At 41.8% G+C, this 23,006-nt stretch overlaps 1 protein-coding gene across 5 annotated transcripts in view; it reads left to right on the plus strand.

Annotated features, from left to right (window-relative positions):
* The window catches only part of ESRRG (estrogen related receptor gamma), a 516,894-nt gene that overhangs the window by 4,707 nt on the left and 489,181 nt on the right, over positions 1 to 23,006 (plus strand). Inside the window, exon 1 of one of the 5 annotated variants that reach the window (XM_090048889.1) lies at positions 20,875 to 21,008. The exons of 1 other annotated variant lie outside the window; for it this stretch is intronic. The gene's annotated coding sequence lies outside the window, so the exon portion shown is untranslated. Of the gene's footprint in view, positions 1 to 20,874; positions 21,009 to 21,047; positions 21,281 to 23,006 lie in introns of those variants that run through there. 3 more of the 5 variants (XM_090048897.1, XM_090048869.1, XM_090048915.1) reach the window with 3 other exon arrangements.

Here is a 23,006-nt window from a genome sequence, read left to right on the forward strand (position 1 = left end):
CAGTTAGGACAATATGCTATATTCATACATTTTATTTTAAAAATCAGCTAAACACAGCATATTTTGTCACTGAAGAACACCTTTCAACCACAGATCTAAAAACACTTCACAATCATAATCAATATCACAATACAAATATCAGACAGATAAATGTTATTCATTTTATTTGAGAGCTGTGGAAACTGAGGCAAAGGGAAACTATGTTCAACATTTAAGACAGTCTGATGGGAGAAGTGAAAATAGAATTTTTGAGTCTTAAATCACAGTTCTTTGCTCTACCCACTGGATTATGCTTCCTCCTTTATAATAAATGATATCATACAAGGGCATATGCATTTTTAGATTCTGCTGAAAAAACACTTGAGCGAAGCTCATGTAGTTAACATAAATAGAATGCCAATGCGGATATATATGGACATTATACTTATTTATTTTTGCATTTGTGTATCTGGGAGTTTATATACATCTCTCACTCAAACACTGTAATACATATTTTCAGAGGATTAATGTATCGGAAATCACACAAAATGGCTTTTATAACAGTGAGCTAAACTTTCTGAACTTAACAAAGGAGAGTTGGCATGGAATTTAATTTGTGCTATTTTATCTAGGATGAGAGAAGATTGAAAGATACTATATGCAATATTCACCTGCTTTTCAGTAATTTTTCCCTTTGTGCACATCTGTTAGTATATCTGTAACATGCAGAAAACTGCAGGGTCAGTATTTTAAATATTTTCAGAAGCAGACTTTGAATTTGGCAGAGTTTGGCCTGACCTTTTTTTCTTTTTAACATTCAGTGCAGGCATCCATCTCCAAATGAAGTCAGAGGGAGCTATGGGTGCTCAAAGTTCCAAAATATGTGGTTCAAATTTCTGTTCTGTATTAGATATTAAGAATGTAAGACTGTTCTTGAAAATTTTGGCCTGTATTACCACGGAGCTTTGATTCCTAACTGACTATTATAATAGGATCAGACCCTAGGAGAAGTTCAGAGAAAGATGTATGTATCAGATTAGATGTTTTGATTACATTTCACTGTTTCTAATTCAGTATCTCAATGAATACAAGTAATTTTACTAACGTCTTTCTTAAAGCTAACCAAGGATCAGATTATTGTTACTTTGAATATTAGTGATAGTACCTGGGAGATAATAATGGGTTGTGATACAGGGTAAAATAAATGCAATATAATTTACGGTGGAGAGTCTTTCTTATACAACTAATCTGTAATCGCCAATACAGCAGAGTGGGTGAAAGTTTGCATTTGGAAATATAAAATATCTTTACAGAAGTTGATGGTGTCACTCTCATTTTGCTAAAAACTGAAATAGAGCCAGGTTTCCAAGGAAAACAATATGCAGCTAATTGAAACAAAAGGTTTAATCATAAGAATCATACCTGCATGCTGATGACCTGGCAGGTGCTGTATTTAATCAATAGGAAAGGTATCTGTGAAGGGGAACTGATCTGGGGCCAGGCAATGCTTCTGTGATATTGGTACAATGGAGAGTTTCCATAATTTCATTTTTGATGCAAACAGGTACAACTCCGGTGACAGCAATGGAGTTGCACCTGGTTGCACATTGGTTAATCAATCTCTTTTTTGTCTACTGGCTTTTTTTGAACTGTATACGTTTTCTCCCCATAGGTAAGAAAGTCATATAGACTCTGCTTTTTTTTTCTGAACCTTTGATACTAACATTTTTGTACTGTTTTTGAAGAGAGGAAAAGCTCATGGCCAGTTGTTTCCTTAATTCATGAAGCTACTGGAGTTTTCTGAAAAGGTGCCAATTCCCCCGCCTGAACTGGTTTTTGATTGACAGTCTTCAGCACTTTCATCTACCAGAAATACACAAGATAAAAACAAGACCCCCATCTCTTACCGCAGCTTCGTTTTCATTTAATTTGTACTGTTTACACATCTGAGTAACACCATTGAGTTCAACTGAATTTACTTCTGAGTTTACACCTGGAACAACTCAGAGCAGTGGTGGGCCATGAGTCTGACATAAACCAGTAACAATCCAGAAATTTAAAGAGAGAGGCAGGCATTTTCCTATAACTGTTTCGTAATGTGCATGTGTGGGCACAGGTATGAATAAACACATTGGTTCATTTAGACAAGTCTTAAATGGGAGAATCAAAGCCCACAAGAAAGATGGTATTATAACATATTTAGCAAATGATATTATGCTAAGATCAGGAAAACGTGCCCAGTTAAGGGTACTGTTCTTGACATATCTGCAATGCAATCAGATCTCACACACAAAGAAGGGAAAACATATAGCAGCGGGACCTATTTAGAGAATAGAAGTTTAACAATGCAAGATTCTCTCTCCTTTCATTAGTTTACATCAGATTCTCAACGTTATTAAATTATTTTCTATTACTTTTTTTCTAGAATTTAGTCAGCACAGGAAAGAGGGCTTCTTCAAGATAATACATTTTTTCTACAAGTATACAAGCATTACAAGGGCCACACTATGCCTCAGTATATGTAGCTTTGGAAAAGTTTCGTAGTGTATAGTATTGAAATGTACTCATGAAGCATATTCTGCAATTGTCACTTCATGCAGAAAAATATTTGTCACAATAGCAAGTGCTGATATATTTAGATATAAACTATTCTGGAATGTGTTGTTTTCTAAAGTAATAACAATATCATACTAAGAAGTGATGACTTTCCAAATATTATATTTCAAAATACTTTTCTTTTCCCCAGAGTACAAACATCATTATTATTTGTATTTTGTTAGTGACTACAGGCCATAGTACATCTGGCATTATACAAATAAACAAGCAACCTCCCCTAGCCTAAAAAAAAATCACATCCTCTTTCACAGAGAGCTTGTAATAGCATTTAGTAAACTATTGCCTAGTTGAATTTTTGCAGTTGTGCACCAGTAATGTAGAAGTGGCTGTTGAATTCACATAAGGAAAGCTGAATAAAAAAGAGAACAAATCAGTATAAACACACCCTGTATAACTTAACTGAGTTCAGGGTTAACTGTAGCTTCTATCACAGTTGATGCCCAAACACCTATGTATTTCTTTAATGAGCCCATTCACATTACTATTTGCTAGCACCCAGAGACCCCACCTTACATTTGGCCCCGTTATTGCTAAGCATCAGACAAAAACATAAAAAGATTATCTCCATCTTGAAAAGTTCTTGGTTTTATGCCTTAATTTCTCATATGCTTTTATCTAGTATTGTGGTACTTATGTTATCTACTACCTAGTTTCTCAATATATTAATTTTCTTGCTGGGACTGTAGTAATATAACTGGCTTTAGTGTTTGGATATTTTCTGACTTCACACAAATGCTGGTTAGTGATGATCTTACTTATATTGAATGCAAATCATTAGATTAGTACATGTTTTGGGAAACTGCCAACAAAATGTCACTAAGTTTAACACCTGTCAGCAATGGCTGCTACAATGGATGCATCTATATACATTCTTTTCAATATACTTAAAAGTTATGTACATTCTAAAATGCATAAAAAAACAATAAGGAAGAAAAACTCTCAATAACACGGAAACTAATGTCTCAATGAAGTCATTCCATGAATATGTATGTACTTATGAGTCAAAACTTTTAAATAGATTATTTCATACTACTTATGTTTTTGTTTCATTAAATAGTATTGTATTCATCAGAAGAAAATGAGACTTTTCAAGTGCTTAGCTTATAAGGAAAATGTAGATCCTAAAATATAGATAAGGAATGAAAGTTTTATGGGGGAAGTATGATCCTTTATGTCAAAAGACTTGGTTTCTACTTTTGCCTGGACCAGTGAGTTTGTATGTGACCCTGGGTAATTTCCTTAAACTTTCACTTTGCCTCATTTTGTCAACCTGTAAAGTGGAGTGAATAGTGTTTATTTTTGAGTGGTATGGTAGAGTATAAAGCATCTGTGTGGTACTTTAAGCACCTCAGAACAAAGTGCTATATATAAAGTGTTTAAAGTATTGTTACAAAGCCTTTACTTAACCAAATGCACTGCATTGTATCCAGTAATAGTTTGCATTTATACAGAGAGGCTGAAGTGCTGTACAACTTATACCCAGATATATACTACCAATAAAATCCAGCCACTTCTGAAGTGGAAGGGGACAACCAATTGACAATAATATGCGGAGAAAAAATTAGCTAAGGAAACAATGTAAATGAAAAAAAGACTCATGCATAATAAACTGCATGGAGTTCAATTTCCGTCTTTTGGTAGAATGAAGAAATGAATCAACCTGCAGGATCCTACCCTCGTGTAGTTTTCACTGATACTAGTGAAAGCTATAGTCTGCAGGTGATTGTTTTATTTTCATCTGAGGTCACATGTCTATTATCTAGCAGAAAGGTCTTCATTAGGGTACTGAAATGAAGGTATATTAAAACCACACACATGCCTTCAGGTTTTGAAGGAAGAAATTAATGTATTTGTATTAGGGACTATGATTAGACCATTATGAATGTGGTTTAGGTTACTAGATGATGGCCACATCAGGTGATAGCTGTAGATTATCATGGTGAGGTCACATTTGATCTATATTCTCAATGTCACACATTTATTATTCAACAACGTATGTGACTTTAATAAAAACTTGTTTTTATATGTTAAACTACTTTAAATACATTATATACCACAAATACATCAACCCTGAGAGTGGTGATAATACCTAACATTCATGTAGTGATTTAGTCTGTTGATCTCCAACAAAGGTAAGAATCATTATATGGGAAACTGAGGCACGAAAAACTAAACGATTATCCAGGCTCAAAAGGTAAGTGACAGAGCAGAGTAGCAGGCACTAAAAACGTGAGAATTCTGTTAAAATCTCAAAGCATGTACATTTTCTGATAACATTACAAATTGCTGCATTTTCCCCACGTACCCCATGTCCTCAAATAAGACATGCACATTGTTTTGGAAAGGCAGAATGAAAAAAAAGATTTTTCTAGAGTCAAGACTAAGTGCAAGCCTCATGGAGCAGGAACAGAGCTTTTCAGCATCACTCACTCTCTCCTTACAGTTTAAGCTTTAAACCTGTCACAGCTGATGCTACATTGGCAGCAGCTTTTGGCTGTCAAGGGATGTAATGGAAGCAGAGTCTTCCTCTTAGCATCTTAGCTTTTCATGATGTAGTAAATTAATACTTCAGAGAATTAAAAAATAGTCCCATCAGCAAAGACTTAAGTACATGGCTACAGTTTCATACCAACTAGATACTGTATTTTCTTTCATACCACACTCCCACAAATAAAACGTGCACCTTGTTTTTGGAAGGCAGACTATAGAAAAAAAAATATTTTTCCAGAGTCATAGACAACTGTGTGATACAAAGTAAATCCTCCTGGAAAAAGAGTGTCCAAAAATGTGGCATTTCAAGAGGCAGTCTGAGTGAGGCAGCAGGAAATTCCTGGTGTGGCAAGACAATGACAGGTAGGCAACAGGCCCTTGCAAAGACAGTAACAGAACTATTATTTATTTACTGTAAATAGTTCTTTATGTAAGTTCTGTAAATAATGAAGTGTTGTTTCTACACCACAAGCCTCATCGAGATACTGCAGACTGTATACAGGAGCTCACAGGCCCTGAACCAGTTCAAGGTGCTCACTCAGGCTGTTAACACTGGACTTTACCCCTTCTGCTTTTAGAGCCACAGAGAAGCAGGAGCCATCTTAGCTGCCATGAATCATGCTTGCTTCAGTGCCATCCTGCTTCTATTTCAGAAAAGTAAAATCATCAAAATAAGATATGCAATTTTTTGGGGTGGGGAAGGGGGAAGCTGATTTGGGAAAAAAGCTGCATGTGATATGGTATGTGAGTAAATATGATAGCAAGGTCAGGAAATATTACATTATTTAGTAGTTAATATACATAGTACAATTAATACATAATTATTAGAGACAATATTATTAATCAAAAGACATGTAAAAAATAAATGGTATTAGGCAAAATGTTGGTAGTCTATTATCTATTATACAGCAGGCAAACTAGTTAATGATTAGAGAGGTGATGTTTGTAATGGAAATATGCATAAAAATAATGGATTGTTAATTACAAAAAGGACTAAAGCCATGGAAGTATAGAAGTGCCTTGCTAAATCTCACTTGACTGCTTTGCAAACTTGATGACACTCAGAGAAGGCCCTGTACAGCCCTCACCAGAGTCAAAGGAAAGACCTCAATTAGCATCTGTTGGACTTGAATCAGGTCATAGAATCAATGGGTTCCATTTCTCAGCAAAGATTAGGAGCAAAGTGACCAACAGAGGTGTCTTATTAGTTAGACTGCTCTGATTTTACATGATAGGCTATATAGTGTACATGTCAGAGTATATCATAAGTAATTAAAGTTGCAGTTGTCAAACTAAATGAACACAACAGATACTGGCCATGCTTGTGATTTCTCTTGTGCATAACAAGAGTAATTCCACTGAAGTCAATGGACCTGAGCAGTGTAAAAATCAGTGTGAGAGCAGAATCAGGCCCACTGAGCTTATTGTTGCCTTCTTTTCACATCCTGGGTGCTGACTGACTTCAGTAAGAGTTTTTGATGTAAACGGAATGTAGGCAGGATTGGGCCCTTGTGTGTTGTACTATATTTATTTGCATACCACATACACCTTCCCTCCAAAATTAGCTCTCCAAAATTGGGGGATGTGTTTTAACTTAAGGAAGCTATTTTTTTTGCACTGGAATGGAGGTATGCAAATACTGTAGTTGCTGCTTTCCTTTGCCTTCCTGGATATATTGAGGAAGGGCAAAAAGTCCAGTTCTCAGTGTCACTCTCTCTCTTCATGCACACGCTGCAGCTCACATTTTAACCCTAGCACAGCTGCTGCTGAATTGACAGCAGCTTTTGACTGACCAGCCAATTTGGCAGTGGCTGTGATGGGGTTATACCTTGAGTTGCAGAGTTGGCAAGTAGAGTGTGAGAGACACTGATGAATAGACTCTTGTTCTTGCTCCATGCAGCCTGCATTAACTCTGACTGGAAAAATGTTTTGGTTTTTTTCCCCTGTTCTCCTTTCCCCCACAAAAAGGTGGGTGTATTATCTGGGGGAGGGAGGGCTCATGGTATGTGAGAAAATATGGTATTATCTTTGTTTCTCTTGATTGTGCTTGTGGATGTAGTCACTAACTCATTGATAGCTGTTTTCACTTAACACATTGCATAAGAAACAGGACATGATTGCGTTGCTCTATGAACAAAAGGTAACAGAAAGTTGCAGTTCCTCTCAGATTACTTTACTCCTTTTCTTGAAGTAGCTCTGCATATACTCAGGTAGCTACTTTGGCTTGAGAGTGAAAACAGAGCCAGTCCCCATTCTTTCCCTGCCCATCCTTACAGAGGGATGCTGGGTAACTGAGCCTGAGCCTGTGTGGCTGGAGTTACAGTCTAAGCAGAGGCAAGCAGATAGCTAAGGAGGTATGGGAGGGTAACTTTCTTCATTTCACAGCCAAGTAAGCGCTGTGCCTATTTAGCTCCCAGATGAGTCATTTGCAACTGGTGTCCCTGTAATTGACATAAATTAGTAAGGTTCTACTGCATAGTGAAAGAAGGTTAAAAAAAAAAAGGGATTGTTCTGAACCTCAAATAACCTTTATTTTTCCATTGTTCATGAAATTAATTACAACTACTTTTGTGTAGGGAGTTTTCCCTTCTAATCTTATAGGGTGGAGAGACTCAGATGCAGTATATGCTAGAAAAGTTGCACTTGTTTATCTAAACTTATTCCAAAACAATCTAGTCATGTTGGTGCAAACCCAGATTTAAATCAATTTTACATAAATTAGTTAAACCAGCAAAAATATTCTAATATTAAGACATAACCTCACATACTACCATGATGGATGCACTATAGCTAAACCAGAGGTAAACAACTCCTTGTCTTTGTAGAATTAACATCAAGTTGTGCATGGAGGTGGTTGATATAGCCAAATGTTTCTGCTGCAGTTACTCTTGTATTCTATTCCTTTTGCCCCCTCTTGTGTTTTACACTCACATGTGGCATCTCATGTTGCATGGGTTCTTTGGTTTGTACAGTGCTTTGCACCATGAGTCTGTCTGCTAGGTGCTGCCATCACACAAGTTGTTCTTGCAGAGAAGGCAAAATTGTGTTCTCATCTATGGCAGTATAATTTTGAACTATTTTTGAGTAAGGTACTGAGCATCCTCAACTCCCACTTAACCTCAGTGGAAGTGGAGGCCACTCAGCACCTCCCAGAAATGAGCCCCACTAGTTTTCTGTATTGCCCAGAAATTGCTTTGACAGGTCTCAGCATTCCCATTGAAATTCCATTGTTTTGGCTAGTGTTAGAATGATGCTGTAGCCGTGATGGCCCAGATATCACCCCCCAAAAATCCTTGCCTGTCACATTGTTTACACTGACCTCCATACACCTACCTGGGAATAAAGCTCAGGATGTCAATAATCAGGTTTATTTGTTTATAAAATCTGAAAATCAAGGAACCCATGTCACTCGCAATGATGATGTCGCAGCTGCAGCTCTAATGATACTGCAGCAACTGTTGAAATAGAAAGGGCAGCTAAATAACATTGCCTTTCTGTTTACAAGTTGAACAGTGCTTCCACATGGTTGAGGGGCTGAAATATGTGACAATGTGATTATAGAATCACTTAGCCTAACATTCTGCCCTGGTGCTGATTTCTCCCCTCATTATTGTATAAATGTTTATTATCAATCCTTCTATTTTATTGCTAGTGTTCTGTGTTTGTCATTACCATGGTTCCATGAAAAAACCCATCCTGCAACTTCTTATTTTTTCCCATATAAAGTCATGAGGCCAGATTCTCAGCTGGTATAAATTGGCTTGACTCCACTGCCTTCAGCAGAGCTAAGCCAAGTTTGACCAGCTGCAGATCTGGTTCTCAGTCTGTCACCCTGGGTAGCCAGCTACTGTACAAGCCTTCTCCATGAATGCTTGCATATTTGGCACAGTATGGGTCCAGTGTAATGGAGTATGGGGTTTTGAATGGTTTTAATTAGTTAAATATGATTAAATCTATAATATATTTGGTAAAATAAGGCATTTGACTTTTTCCATAATTTCCCATGATAAACAACTTAATTAAAATATTATGTGCTATGACTTTTTTTTTTCTCAATCTCTCTTACCACTAGAATTCTGATGGAATTTCCTATGGGAAGAGAATCAGGTCCATTTATATAACACCAAGAGACAGACCGTGTTGCCTCTGCATTAAAAACAAATGATTGAAATTGTAAACGGAAAGTGCTTTGCCAGGATTTCAAACTTATGAATGCAGCTGTGGAATTCTTAGTCAAATGACACTTGTAACTTTGACTATTTATACAGAAGCCTGACTGTGTATTTATCACTTCATATAAAATACAGTATAACCTCATAAATCTGGCACGCTTGGGACCAAGTGCCTGCCGGAAAGTTGAAAATTCCGGATTTTTGAAACTGGGGCGGCAGCCAGTTGCGGAGCAGGGGTAAGGGGGTAGTGGCAGCATGCAGAGCACTGGCATGGGGTGGTGGATAGCAGCGGCAGCTGCCGTGTGCAAGCTTCCCCTTCTGCTGTTCCGGGACTGGCCATTGTGGTATATTTTTAAAAAGTGTTGGATTTTCAAGAATTCCTGATTTTTGATATCTGGATTTATGAGGTTATACTATACCTAAAAAGCCTTGGGTATAGGGAATGGAAATGAGGAGTCCCCTCCATACCCCCCAAAATGCCATAATCATGCTTCTTCTCTCTCCCAATCCATCTTGAACTCTATACTGCCCAATGGCACAATTACAGCAGGAAGGCTAGAGACTGACAACACCCCCACCCCCTCCTGGAAAAAAAAAAAAAAGAAAGAAAAAAGTTTATGACCTGGTAGTTATATCACTTTCCTGGGAGGGGAGAGATTATTTGAACCCACTCTGACTGAGGAAGGAAACAACCCTAGGTTGCCCACTGCCTGGCTGAGTGCTTTAATCATTGGGCCATTGTGGGAGTTGAACTAGATCAGTCTTTCTCAAGCTTTTTTGTAGTAGGACCCATTTGTAAACATCAGTGGTCAGTCCTGACCCAGTAAATAGTTTAAGAAGAAAGCAGGCCCATGGGCCTATTGGTGCACCTCACTCCTAATCTATAGCCTCCCCCGCCCCAGCCCTGCTGGTGCCACTCCCAATCCACTGCCTCCTGCCCCAGGTAGCCAAACTTGTTGCTGCTGCTGCCACTGCTGAGACCCCCACACCAGCCACATTGCTAGCAGCGCAAAGAGTAATAGATGGGGATGGGGCCCACACTGCCCTCACCCTGTCAGCCATTTGGGCATCGGGCTGTGACTCTGCCCTGCTGCCATTGCCCAGCCACTGGCACTCCTCTCAGGCTGCCTGTGCTCACCATCACCCCACCTCGGTTCCAGGTTAGAGCCATGGCCTGAGGGGAGCTGCAGTAGCCGCCAGTCAATGGTGGCAGGGTAGAGCAGCAGCCTGGCATACAAGTGGCTGGCAGTGGGAAAATGTGAGGGCAGCATGTGCCCCCCAGCGTCTGTTACTCTTCATGCTACTGGTGGTGCAGTTGGCATGAGGATCCCCGCAACAGCAATAATGAGTCTCGCTGCCCTGCTCTGCTCTCCTATGCTAGGTCCTGCCTGTGGGCAATGGAAGTGGCTCCTGTCCATGGTAGTCTGGCCAGGCAGCAGCCCTGTGCCTGCTTTGGGAATTCTGCCAGCCTGCAAGGGGAAACTCATGGTTTCCTATGTTTTTCTCCTTTAAAGAAGAATCCCTTTTTCAAGTTTGTTCACAACTCTTTCATATATTCTTGAGACCCACTTTCGCATTGCGACCCATAGGTTGAGAAATTAGATGATCCTTGAGGTCCTGTGATTCTGTGATTACAGAGACACTGACTTCTGCCTCTTCCAACCAACCTCTAGAAGAAAATATGAACCTTCTGAAAGCGTGATTTTTGTTTAATTTTTTTTTTTGGGTCCCTGTCTCTGGGGAGGATTCCAAGCTTTGGATCCCAGGTGGATGGAGGAGATGATCTTCTGCATTAGGGAACTAGGGTTCTAAGATTCAGAAAGGACACTTCTTAGAGCTTGCTATTGGCTATTTCTAGGCAGCTCTTTGCTTAATGTGCGTGCATGAAGCACGTAGCTTTCCCCAGGTCCTGCATATGGAATCTTCAGCTTAACACAGGGCTCAGGATTCTACACTGAGGAACAAGGCCCTAAAGGTTAGGCACATACAGTGGCAATACGCAGGGGGGTGCATGTGTACCCCCTGAGAGTGCTGGTACACCCCCTGACTGGCTGCACTTGCCGCTTAGGCGATGAGCAGGCGGGATCATCAGTGTCCCCCTTGCAAGCACTGGTTGGGGAGTCAAGCACCATTGCACTCCCGGAAGTGGTTGCAGCGATTGGCCACAGCAATCGGCCATCTCACAATCGGCCATGGGAGGATGCCTCCCTGGTTGGCAGGACTGGCTGTGGGGGGACCCTGCCCCCAACTAAGGTGGTACCAGTCACCCATGAGCATGTAAGTCCTTTATTGAATCTAGCAGTTGAAGACTGCATTTGTTAGAGAGAACTTGCTGCCTATGACTTTTTTGCCACACATGCATTATGTAGAATGTTTATACTGTTTATGCCAAGGCTGTCTAGCATCTCAGCAGTTGTGGGCTGCACTGTATGGTTGGTGCTTCTCCCAAACAGCATTGCATCATACCGGCATCCTGTACCACATGGGGTCTCTGGGTCCTTCCAGACCTCCCACTGGGAGCTCCCTTGGCCCCACGGACCGTGGCATACTGCCCTGTCCCCTGTAAGCAGTAAGCACAATCTGGAGGTGGAAGAGGGACCCCAGAGTAATTCACGCTAGCAGCAGGAGAATGATAGGAGGAGCGGAACCTTGATCAGAAGCCTTGGAACCACAGGTTAGACCCTCAGGAGCTGCATGCAGCCCAGGGGCTGCCAGTTAGACAACTCTTGGTTTATATTACACACTTCTTACAGCATTTTATTTTGCAGCACAGGCATTCATGGAAGTGCCATCATGGAGGTTCCTTGGAAGGCATGTTGAATCAGGACGTGTTCTCAGAGGTGTAGCTGAACTGCTCTACACCTGGGGCAGTGCCAGCTGCTGTTGTGCTGATCACAGTAGCACAAGCCAGCTGCTGCTGCTGTAACAGCTATTTTGCCTGCCCCTCCCACACACACACACACACACACACACACACACACACACACACACACGTGGTGACGAAGGCTGCTGCCTCAGTTGCTTCCCTTTCAGTGACACTACTGCATGTTCTGGTAGCCTTTGCCACAGTATGGCTCTGCCTAGCCATACCCATTTTCTGTATCAGCTACCACTGAGATCTGCTGTGGAAGTTCTGGGAAGCCTGCAGAGGCTTGCACTGACTAATGTAAAATGTGAATGACTCAGGGTCATGGAATGCGATGTTATATCTATATATGCAAGTACCAAAATCATTGCCTATTTTGCTGGATATACTATTTATAGCATGGTAAATGTCAGGGCTTATATTGCACTAACATTTTAGATGGTGTTTGCTACTAGTTTCATAATGCAAAATAGCCTGGTCAGGAGTTTGATAGACCCTTATTCAAGGCATGGACAATGTGCACAAAGCCCTGTTATAATTACAGTCTACGCCCAAAGGGGACTGAAAAGTGTGCTCTATGAATTTCAAAGGGGCAAGAGTTGATGAAGCCTCCTATACCTCTGCACATATTTATAGAATAAGCTCACATTTGTGTGCTCCATGCACACAAAGCAGTTTCAGCAGAGATTTTGATTTCTTTGGGTACATCTACACAAGATGCTACTGCACAGTGGTTACTGAGCATTTTAGTACTTGTATAGGCAGGTACTAAATAAATGTGAGGTAACTGGAGTTACTGCACAGTAGAGCTGGCAAATGTTTTAAGTGACACTACTGTATAGTAGCCTAATAATACTGCGCAGTAGCATATTAGTACTCTGTGTTCTGTGACATGCACAGTATTATTTGGCAGCACAGTCAGTGACTCATGTAGATGCACCCTTTAAATGGAATTGCACACCGATCTTCCAATGTATGCATGAGGGAAGCAGGGTGGAGAATGTTGCATCAAACTAATGTTCAGGATAGTATCTAAAAATTACGATTTTTCCCCTTGAGCAGCATCAGATGTAATTGACTATTTTCCTGTGTAAGCGAATTGCAGTGTTTGTGAATAATGCCAGGCTGACAGCACTAGAAATCAGAAGAGAAGCAAAACATCTCCAGAACCTCTCCATCTTAGTACCCACTTGGATGGCAGTCTATCTGCCAAGCGGATCAGGAAGTATGCCAGTTAGTGCCAACTGGGACAGTAGATTTTTGCCTGTTATGAATAAGACCCAGACCATTACATTTATGTTGTATTATTATCTCCTGATGGCAGTTTGGCAACTTGCATTGTTATCCTGCTGAGCAGATTCTAATCTCCTTACCAAATCACTGAGTTATCCAGCTCTCTGAACACCAGGCTAGAGTATATGAGAGATGAGTCCAAACTGTGGGATTTAAATATGAACCTGAAATTTCTGTCTAAGGATGCTTAGATCCAGTATTTATGTGGGCCCCACACCTCAAATTCTGATCTGTAACATACAGTTCCCCCATACTTTTTTTTTCATAATTGCACATTGAATTAAAGCAGGTTAGAAGCTGCATGTTTAAAATGTGGTATTGTTTGCATGGTATGATGAAGTATGAGCCCATTGTTTCTGATTCAGTCATGTTTACATAGCATGGGCATTAGTAACACATGCATCTTCTTCCTTGCAGAATTAAACCAATGTAAATTTGCATGACTCAGGGATTTCTTTCAATGCCCATGTGTAAACTCCCATTAAAGATGCTTATGCTTGAGAAGAAGAATATACTGTTTACTATTAATGTTTAATGCATAATTCACATTGTCGGTACAAAAAGAAAATGAGTCAGTGGTTTGTTAAGACAAGTGTTAGGTAACAGCATCACCAGCCCACTCTGACAGATCCTTCACTGCTTTTACTGCATTGAGTGTGCACTGGGGTTTCCGTTTGTGGGGTTTCCATTGAGCCAACCGTTCATTTTCTTCAATGATTTCCTGGTGTTAATTCCAGCCATGAAAACCCCACTTGTTGTGTCTCCAATTCTTAGGGGTTCTTCAGTGGGAGCGGAGCTTGAAATAAATATAGTTTTGAGGGCATCCTGAAGCATGCAAGGTTCAGTATACAAGGATCTTACTGCAATGTTTGCAAGATTTCATACCATTATATGATTACATACCAGGGCTGCTCACACAGTGGTCAGGAACCCCATTGTCTTCAATGTTAAATCTTGCCTGAGTCTGAACAGCAGGATGAGGCCTGCAGTTAACAGCTAAACTACCATATTTGCTCAAATTTAAGACAGCCCTGACTATAAGATGATTTCCCCCCCAATGATTAGATTCTTTATATCAAAAATGTATAAATGTTATAATTTTCCAGGTATAGAATTTAATCATTGGAGGTTTGCCTTGAATTTATCTCCACCCACTGCCACAGCAGGGAAAATAAATCTGGTGGGTCAGGTGCCCTCCTTGTCCTCTGCTCCCCACCAGCCTCTTCTTCCTGAAGCTCCTTCCCCACACCCTTACTGTCAGATCCTGTTCTCCCTGAGCACATGGAAGTGAAAGGCAAATTTGAAAAGACTGACCTTGAAATAAAAATACCTGTAGTAATTTGCATGTAGTACCCTTGACTTAACGTAAAATTAATCAATTCTGGATTAACTATTTTGAAATTACTGCAAGTTTTAGCACAGGTACTCCATAAACACACTTTAAAGTAGTACTTTTGTACCTACTCATATATACAAGCTACGCATGACATTAGTTTAAAACCAAAAGGCTCATGATTTATGATATAATTCCTGGGCCTGGGCCCTAGCAGAGTCAACAGCATTTCAAGCCATTTTGACCCCACAGCTCAGCACTGCTCAGTATTGTGTGTACTCCAGATTACACCCCCCGACATTAGGATACATGTCCTAATTAGTCCACCACTCATAACTACAACTAGATGTTCTTGTTACAAGTCCTGGGATGCTCCAAAAATTTATATGCAGATGAGGCACAGGGCAACTTGGTCCAACTCTACCTCATGGAGGGCAGGCCCACAGTAACATATGCCACAGGCTAAGAGAGGGGGTGACAGAAGGATTCTGGGTGAGTTGTTTGGGGCTGTTTGGTGATATTTGCCAGACATTTAAGGCTGATGAAGAAACAGCAATCACTGGAAATTAGAAAGAAAGGTAGTTTGGTGGTGGGAGTGCAGAGAAAGTTGAAATTTATTCAGTGTAGTGGCTCACCATGACTTGGAAAAAAAAGTCAGCGCTGAGAGGGATTGCATGCACCATATACCTTATTCAGATGGGGTGCACTAACCTATACTTGTGGTAGGTGAATGTATGCCCAATATGGGCTAGTTGTTTTATAATCATGCTTAGCATTGGCTCCATTTCATCAAATTCATAGTTAGTTTCCATGACTAAACAGATGCTGCTTTTGTCAGCAATTTAATGCTAGACAGTGTATTTAATGAGATTTCCTTGTCTGTGAATGTAAGACAGAGGACTTTTCCTCCTATGCTGTTTGGGGAAAAAAACTTTGTTTGTATTTGAGTAAATACGGTACTTAACAGCAGCACTCTGATTCTTCTTTGGCTCTCTCTTTCATTTTATAGTGTGATTTTTTTTTCTTCCATACAGTCTAAGTAATCAGGCTTTATATAAAAGAAGTACAAGTAAGTGAAATTCAAATGTTCCTCCATCAAGCTAGGGCCAGGGGTGTACTGCAGGACCTTACTATTACCATTAGAGCTAATAGTGTAACTAGGAGTAGGCTCCAGGCTCTAGCCATGGGGAATGGATGCAGGAGTCCCCTTGTTGTCAGCCCCTTCCATCCTCCACCTCTCCATGGGAGATATTGCTATAGCTGCTGTTGGGGGAAGTGTCAGCATGACCAGCAGCCAAGGGTTTAACCCTCTTGATTGGCCCTACAGCTGGTTTTTCACCAGAATTCGGGATTTTAAATTACCTCTCAGAACCAGAATCATCAACACCTTCCCCCAAGCAGTGGCATGTCCTACTGGAAGTGGGGCCTGGTGAGGCTGACAAGGGGACTGCTGCCCAGAATGCAGAATCTACCAGTTATGCCTCAGCTCACACTTATTGAAGGAAATAGTATTTGCAGACCCTCGTTATCTCTCGTGTGGGGGTACTGGAACCACTTGATCTGTATATGGATCTCTGGCAACTAACTGGCCTTGTCCCATTACAGCCCTTGGCACTAAAGCTGATCTGAAACCCTTTTCAGCGTGGGAATAGTTTGTAACTGCTCTATAAAGCCTATATCTTCAGTAGGGGGAAAAAATGTGTTCTTAACTTGCATGAATTAACTCAAACTAAAATCCTAGGGAAGATAAGGCAATTATCTAACTTAAGAACACACTTTTGTTTCCCAGTGAAAACAATGACCTACAACTACCCAAGAAGTCCAAGTGAAGAGGCTAATGAAATGATTTTGAGAGATTTGCTTTGTTTTTTTCTACCATGGGTAATTTCACTCTCTTTTGCTCATGTCCTGACCCCTTCATAACTCCTATTGGCTTTTTTTGTGCCCGTTTAAAGGGTCAACATATTGTAGCGTATAGCTCATTTATTTTCTGTGATGCGCTGTTTCTTTTTTCTCTTTCTACATTTTTTCTCTCTCCCTCTTTCGCAAATATGGTTCTAGATTTAGAGACTTGTTACTTTCTGGCAAGAAGCCAGCCTCTTCACAGGGGAGGTTTGTGGCATGAAACAATTTACAATTACTTTTGAAAAGTTTTCTGCTTACCATTAAATTACTGTATAATACTTTTTTGGTTGGAAGCTCATTTTAATTTTTGTACTGTTCCTATAAGCCAATTACGCCACACGTACCTGATTCTGATTTAATGCTCGTATTTTATGCTGGCATTATTGCATGGGCTTCTGCGTGGAGTTTCTCTTGACTAAACCACAGTAAGACAAATCAGAATTGGATCCCTATTCATAAGGTGCCTTCTAAAAGCCCGATTAATTCTGCAAACCATTTTGTGCAAGTCTATTAGAAATTCCTCATTAAGGTAATATTATTGACTTTTAATGGGTGCTTCAGTTAGACACTTCTACTTTAAATGGAGCATTGTATAAATACAAATGGATCCTGAGTTTTCAAAAGGACATAACGTTTTTTCCCCCCCTTTTGTTTCTAATAATGTACTGAAAATTCTTATAGTTAGGAACCCAATCCTGCAAGAAAAAAAACTCGCACTGACTTCAACAAGAGGAAGAATAGGCTAGAAATATAAATCACATTTGCTTTCTTTTGTAAGTTACACAGAGATTTATTGTGAAATTGTTCATAAATACAGAGCTATTTATTTATTTATAAATACACAAACACACAAAATACTCTCAAGTTTAAGATACTGGAATAACGTGCAAAGAAATGGAAAATAAATCAAATTTTGGTCTAAATTACCTTTACAGTGTCAACTGACTCCAAACGAGTCCCCTAACTTTTTTCCATATGCCTACCTGTCACTGAAGGACTTGTCTTTGGCATAGTTTTTGCAGGAACGGTTTCTAGAGTAAATTTACCAAAGTAAATGTGCCTGACTAATTCCATGCATGGATACTCTTACTCCTTTTCAATATTGGTTAAGATTAACTAGAAAAAGGCTCTCTTATTCCAGAATAAGAGTATCTACAGAGGGCCATTCCAGATTAATTTTGGTTAAATTCATGTACAACTTTATTCCAGAGTAACTTTCGTAGGTACATAAAGATCTTCAGCAAATGAAGATGCAACTGCAGCACAGGTACCTGTACCCCTGCTACTGTTAATCCTGGTAACATGAATATTAATAGCAATAAAAATATCATCAGACTTTAGAATTGGCTTGCAACCTGTCCGGGGTCTTTGGTGGGCTTTTATAGCCTGTCCTGAAAATGTCACGTTTTCACTCCTCTTGTTACTGTGCTAGTTAGATTAAAGCTAGGGCAGGTAAGCCTATTCAAACTTTCATCTGCCATGTAGACATACCCAACATTTGGTATAGGAAATACAGCAGGACTGGCCTACATGAAAAATGGCCGATTTATAACTTATTTTATTCACACTGGGGAAGATGTAGTGGACTTTAAAATGCTTGCAAAAGTAAGCTAGGCTGCTCTGAAAAGAGTAAACAGCTGAATGACTCTGTAGGCCAAAGTTAACTATGCTGTAAAGGGGCAAAACTCCAGAGATTTCACCCAGGCTGAACCTGGGCCTATAGGTAATGCCTGACTTGCAAAGGCTGACCAATTTCTTCAGTGTTGTTTTAGGAGATGCTAGCCTACTCATTTCCTTTCATGATAATTATATATATTACACAGATAGGTTTCTTCTGAAGATACTACTTAAAAAATTAATTTGTGCACAACAGGTCCCACATTCAAAATCTGCTCAGAGATTCAGCTCCTGAGAGGTGCTGAGCAACAGTCACTTACTCCTGGGGGAGCCACAGCATACCTCTGACTTTAAAAAAAACCCAAAAAACCAAAAACTTTCCACAAAAAAATGTCTTGTTTAAAATTACAATACAGTCAGGGACCAGCCTGTATATTTCAAAATCCTTCTCAATCTTTTCCAGCAATCCATTGTTTTGCTCCAAGGCACTTTACCTGAAGGAGACTGGAAATATCTCATTTGAATACGCTGCAAAATATGTTTTAAAAAAATTCAGGAAAAATTGGCTTTCCTATCAGAAACTAGAAAATAAACTTGGGCATTTAAAAAAGTCTATGGATGTCTCATATTTTATATTGCTTTCTGTCCATATTCTGAAAATTCTGGGTTTTCACCATTTAAAAAAATATGGTGTTCCCCCCAAAAGATACAGGCATTGCAATGAAAAACAATGTTCTGTTGCCCTATTAATCCAGCCTTGCAGAAAACTCTTGCAGCAGCAGGAAAAGTAAGAATCTCTCCTCAATAAGACACAAATAGCAAAATTTAATGTACACCAGTTAAATACTAAAAACATTATTAAGCACAGGCAATGTTCTTTTTCCCCCCTCCCATTTCATATAAAAACCTGGGAAATTAAATTTTAAAAAAACGTTAATGCTCATGTTAAGGACACAGAGAGAAAATAAGAAAGTCACGAAATGCAAAAAAGTAAAATTGCAATAGTAAAAGTAAAATTGTGGATATTGGCCACATTAACACATACGCATCATTCGTGAATCGTATTTTTCCTGGTTAAAAGCGTAGGTATTATATGACCTGCTATAGGAAAAGGTAATGAAAGGCACAAGGAAGTGCCACACAGCAGAGCTGCATTTCTGTTCAACTCAACTTTTTAATTCCAGACTTCTACAAGCTGGCATTTTTTTACGTCGCATAACCATCGATTTCTGGCATGTCAGGCACTGGGGGTGCGCATGCCATTCCATTCAAAAACCCCAATTATGGTTGAGGTTGAAAAATCAGGCCTAGTCCTGCAAACACTGATGCACGCGAGTACATTTGCACATGCGAAAAGTCCCATGAGTTGAGCGAGGCCGCACATGCGTTCACAGGATCTGGGCCTTCAACTTCCAAAGGGAGAGGTGCCCCATTGGGCCCTCACTGGATTTATGCAAACATCATTTATTAATGAATGCATGCACGAAGCTTTTCAGAACTCCATCTTTTTTTCCGGAAGCCTTGCAGCTGGTCGCAGTACCAGATTAACTGCTGGTAATCTTTGGTCAAGGCCGTTTTGGATTTTCTTTTTTAGTTTCTGTACGAAGAGCTTCCTCCACGTTCAAAATGCCAGCTCTGTTTCCCTTTCAGCTCTGCCGCGTTCACCCTAGGAGGAACGCTAGTGCTCCCTAAACTGAACGCAGGCCCACAGGGATGCACTCAGGGCTCCCCCCTCCCCCCCTTATGGGCTGGAAAGCAAATTTCTAAGGGGCAGAAAGCACCTTTTGAGTTAGGCCTAGGCGCTGCCTGCATCCTAGAGACAAGTGCATTCATCTGGCATTTCTGCCGCTCTTCCCCTTCAGCGGAGAAAATGGCTCGTTGTCTTTTTTCCTGGCGGTGGGCGACGAGCCCGCTTCTTGCAGGAGGCACCGGCTCCCCCTACCCCACCGCCGGTGCCCCCTTGATTTCCCCAGGTGGGGCTTGGCGGTGACCACGGCCCTGAATGTCACCCTGAAGGTAAAATGAAAGACAAAAAGATGAACGCATGCCTGATTCCTCCTCCTCCAGCAGCAGCAGCAGCAGCAGCAGCACACACAGCGACTCCATCCCCGCGAAGGCAGCACAGCACTCGGAGAGCGCAGTCCCCCCCCTGCAAGCGGGCAGAGGCACACACATGTGCGCCTGCATCGCTGCGGAGCCACACGCCAGGCATGCCCAGAGACGTGCACGTACCGTGTAGCATGAGCCCGGGGAAAGAAAGAAAGAAACCAAAAAACCCCCAACAACAACCAGCCCCAACCTGGCAGCTTCCCCCTTCTCCTGCCAAGTTATCATTGAGAAAACAGACAGGCAGAGTGACGTCCTGGGTCAGCCGGAGTGCGGACCGACTCTACCAAGGCAGCAGGGAGGCCGGGCGCTGCGCCGCGGCCCCGCCGCTGCCTGGCCGGGCTGAGGGGGGTACGGCGCGGCGCAGGGGGGTGCGGCCGGCGGCGGGGCCCGGGCCGGCGCGGGGCAGCGCGGCGGGGGGCGCGGGGCGGCGGCCGGGCGGGCTCGCCCGAGCCGGCACCCCCCTCTCCGGCGGAGGTCGCGGGAGCCCGGTTAGAGGAGGCGTGCGTAAAGATTTTGCAATGTCCCTGCATGGTGTTGTAGACTTTCCTAGCCAAGAAACCGGCTTCGGCTTCTTGCAAATCCCCGACGACTCACCTGATTAACCTGCCTGCGGTTCTGCCCGGACCAGGTAACGCGAGCCCGAGCCTCCTGTCCTCCCCCACCCCCCGGCCCCGGGCACGTCTGCAGGCCCCCCGCATCTGGGGCAGGGTTTTTTTTTGTGGTGTTTTTTTTTTTTTTTTTTTGCTGGGAGCCGAGAGGAGCTCTCTGACTCCCCCCCACTTCCTCCTCCTCCTGCTTCTAGCTTCAGCCCCTGCCCCTTTGCACTTGCTGAGGGTCAGTCCCTAAAAATAATCCGGAGACTCAGACTCCTCAGACTTCAGCACCCAATCACCCCGCAAGGTCAGCCGCCCAGCTGGAGCTCTCGGCCAATTTTTTTTTTTTTGGGGGGGGAGGGTTGGTTCGGTTTGGATTTTTAAAAATATTTTGGTGCTATTTTTATTTCTGCTGAGGGATCCAAACCCCAGTAGGTTCTGTCTTGCTTCCCCCCACCCCCTCTTTCCCTCCCCCCCTTCCTTTGCCAAGGATCAGGAGCGCTATGAAAGTGCCCAGGCTTTGCGGAGTTAGGGACGGGGTCCTGGGGTGGCTGCAAAAGGGGAAGGGGAACTTGGCTGGAAGGCACTGATCCTTGTGCGTAGCTGCTGCCCCAGCTGGCGCTCTGCCTCCCTCAGCTCCCCCTGCTTTTCCAGGGAGCTCAGAAGTTCATTCAGGCTTCCCGGCTGCCTGCTTTTTGGGCCCCCAGGGTGCCAGGAGCAGCCCCCATGGCATTGCTTCCCCTAAATGCTGCACAGAGTCAGGGAGAGAGAGACAGACCGACCCAGGAAGGGAGGGAGAGAAAGAGACGCTTCCCCTCTCTTCCTCTCCACCCTCTTCCTCCTTCCTTAAACATTTCTGTGAGTGATTCACAAGAGCCAAGCAGGCCTGGTGGAAACCTTGCATGCCGGCGCTGGGGAGGGGGATTGTTCTTCTCATGTCTTTTCACTCCCACTAGCCTCCTTGCTTTCCTGACATTGTGAATTTGCCACATGGGGCTGGGAGAGCACGTTTCCTCTGTTTGTGTGGTAGTGCCAGAATCAGTGGACATGGACTTAGACTGTACCCACAAAGCAGGCATTTGCGAGCACAATGAGGGAGGATGAGGGGAAGTGTGGAAAGTGCATGCAGACCAGACACGGCAACTGTGGTCTCTTTTATTAGACCGACTAAATAGTTGGGAAAATTGTTTTTTTTGCAAGCTTTCGGGTATAAACACCCTCCTTCACAAAGGCAGTGCATGTGGATCTCATCTTGATGGCCCACCCTCCTGGCTCTAAGCATGAGGGTTTTGGGGTTTTTTTGAGAAGTGATCTCATGTTCAGATCTAAAATATGACCTGCCTGCTAGGATTATTTATTTATTTATTTTTGCCCTGAACATTCACAGGAGCAAGTGGTCTGAGGCTATCTTTTGAATTGCTGCAGGGGAAGCTCTCTGATTAGTTGGTTTAGCGGCGTGGTTTATCGCAGCGCCAAAAATCCAGCAGGAGGACTGAATTTAGGAAATGAGCAAAGGATGAGAGTGGCAAATAAAAAGGATGAGAATTCAGACACAAGGAAACTAGAGGGGGGTGAGGTTAGAATTGAGGGGCTTTATTCCTTTCCTTGTGATATCTTTGCCGAAGCTCTGTGATTTTGATGTTAAAAGGACTTTAACAAAAAAAAGAGAGAGACACTACCACCAGCTGTGTGAGAGAGGGAAATTTGAATTCTCTTTAAATAAAAGCTGGTGCAGAGGTAGAACAGCTTGGTCCTTGTGTAAGGGAAGTGCATGAGATATAGCAGGAAGTTAGTAGGAAAACAAGATTTGACATCCTCTGTTTTTCTTCCCCTTCCTCCCTCAGTTTTGCCCTTCCAACTTAAATGTGAAGTATCAAACTTATTTGATGTGCAGTTGTTTCTCAGATTTCACTCTAAAATATGTAATGCTAAGTTTAAATGTGAAAACCGCCCCTCCCCCCACACACATTCAGTTGTAAGCATGGGCATTCAATATTGTATTGCACTTCCATAGGAAATACCCAAGGGTTTAG

Source organism: Crocodylus siamensis, chromosome 1 (assembly GCF_052110815.1).
Source record: "Crocodylus siamensis isolate JL-2025a chromosome 1, ASM5211081v1, whole genome shotgun sequence".
In the NCBI taxonomy this organism is placed as follows: Eukaryota; Metazoa; Chordata; order Crocodylia; family Crocodylidae; genus Crocodylus; species Crocodylus siamensis.